Source organism: Cephus cinctus, unplaced genomic scaffold (genome assembly GCF_000341935.2).
Source record: "Cephus cinctus unplaced genomic scaffold, Ccin1 Ccin1_scaffold2995, whole genome shotgun sequence".
Lineage (NCBI taxonomy): Eukaryota > Metazoa > Arthropoda > Insecta > Hymenoptera > Cephidae > Cephus > Cephus cinctus.
In genome coordinates this window covers 2,820-5,053 of record NW_014334434.1, presented here as the reverse complement: position 1 = coordinate 5,053, position 2,234 = coordinate 2,820, and the positions used below count along the sequence as shown (strand labels likewise).

The 2,234-nt window shown below is 40.4% G+C and overlaps 1 long non-coding RNA gene across 1 annotated transcript; it reads left to right on the top strand.

Moving 5' to 3' along the window:
- The first annotated feature begins 635 nt into the window (after positions 1–635).
- On the top strand, positions 636–1,877 carry LOC112495358. Its single transcript, XR_003061787.1, has 3 exons — positions 636–772; positions 841–1,018; positions 1,107–1,877. It is a non-coding gene; the product is annotated as an uncharacterized LOC112495358 (long non-coding RNA).
- The last annotated feature ends 357 nt before the right edge of the window (positions 1,878–2,234 follow it).

Sequence of the window (2,234 nt, the reverse complement as noted above, 5' to 3'; positions counted from 1 at the left end):
CGGCAAGGGCGTGTTAACAGATTGAACCAATGTATCAACAGTTTCGTGGGGAACTCGAGGAACGTTAGACGCCACGATAGCCAGTTTGAGTTCTTCCAATTTATGCTCAATGTTATAAAGAATGCTGTCTTTGACAGATTTCAATCTTTGGTTAATAGAGCTTTCGAGAGACGCAAAACTTTCAAGCATCATTTCCACAAAAGCATCTGAAATGAACTATACATGAACACGAACATTTTATATATACAGGATGAGGCGTTTATAGTGACCCAGGCAATTTTCTCCCAAACGAAGCGAGATACAAAAACATATTCGATACATTAGTTTCATGGCTTCGAGGAGGACACAAGATGGCGTCTTTCAATTTTTTCCTAAATCAAAGTAACAAGGTCATTTGAGGGTCAACTTTGGTTTTTCAAATGGGATGGTGTATTTTTTGTTATGGAAATCAAAAGAGCATTCAATTCCAGGTCTCAAAGTACTGGTATGCTATGGTCTCAAAACTAAAGGATCATGGGATATTAATTGAAATAGAAAAAAAAGTCGGTTTACTTTTTAAAGGCTCATACGTTGCAGGGGGTAGAGCATAAGAGCATAAATTGGAAGAAATTGGAAACTGGCTATCGTGGCGTCTAACGTTCCTCGAGTTCCCCACGAAACTGTTGATACATTGGTTCAATCTGTTAACACGCCCTTGCCGATTGCAAGCTTGAACAATTTTTTGGAATTCAATAAAGCTGTAAGCGAAGAGCAAGAGAAGAAAGACGCATTGGTAACTTTTCTCTACTAATAATATAACGTCATTTCTCTTAAACTATATAATATTTCAAATATTTTTAGATCGCTCTGTTCAACTTTCTTTGCTTCGAACACACAACGGCTCAGAAATGCATTGATAATGCGCTGCCAAGGATTTTCCGGAAGGAAGTTCAGGAAACATATTCTGGTCAAGGAAAAACGGTTAAAGGAGTCGGGAAATTCGATTTCAGCGCTACAGCGACTTTCACGTTTTTTCAAGGTGGGCTTATTACAAAAACAAGACTTTTTCTATATCGTATAATTTATATTCGACTCATGTTTCATTTTGTTTCGTTTTTCTCGTACAGAGGCAATAAGAACAAAGTTCGGCGAATCTGATGAATCCAAAGCACTGAAATCGAAGATTGGTATTTGGCTGTCGCATTTTGGAGACCGAGAAGGTGGACGTAAGGAACGTTGCTGCGTTTTCGAGAGCTCAGCATAAGCTTTAAAAAAAACTTTACTTATAACTTTATAAACTTTACATAACTTAAAAAAAATATAAAATTGTAAGTGACAGGCGAGCGACTTACAGTAGATTCATTCATTTTACTATATTAAAATATTACTATACTAACAAATTGTACTGAATAGAATTGTACTGTAAGATTTGAAATATTTTTTCATGATATTTATTTCATGTACCATTGAATAATTGTAGTCTTCATTTAACAATAAATCGAGCGGTGGGCAAATATTGAAAAGACTACATTGGACCACTATAAAGATCGAGTGTTGGGCCATCATCGGTGTATTACATTGGCTGAATATCAAAATTCCTTCTGGGCCTAGGCACGCACCCAACAGTGGCCTTATATCGAGAACAGATGATGGGGCCTGCCGTCGTTGGGCATTTACGGCGGCTGACTATTGCGACCAATTCTTGGCCTATGCAAGCACCCAATAATGGGCTTACATCGAGTGCCGATTATCAGCCTATTCAAAATTAGCCATCTTGGGGCCAATGTTGACTGCCAACAGTGGCATGTGGTTATCATCCAAGATTTGCTCGATGATTGGACCAAGCTTGGATGCCAATGTTGGCACTATCGGCAGCGAGGTTGGCCCAAGCGTCGGGCCGTTCCGATTACCCTACATGGGCAGGCGGTTGGGCTGGCTTAAGGTTGCGGAGCAGAGGGAATACTTACTCGGATCGTTCATTTTTGCATGCGTAGTAATGAGGGGCCGTTATACTTGCTCGATCGCATCTCGTAGCCCACTTTAGTGGGGCAGCATATTACGCGGCAACAGCGTACGGCGTTGGACTATGACATTCCACCTTTTTGAACTGAACGATATAGGAAATCGTTTGCGGTGGTTACGTGCTCACTCTGGAACTCATTGCCCGAGAGTATGTGCCTACAGGAGTCCATTCCGACGTTCAAAAAAGTTTTTCGGGCGAGCTTATTGTCACGAATCGTGGAAACGTAAGTTTG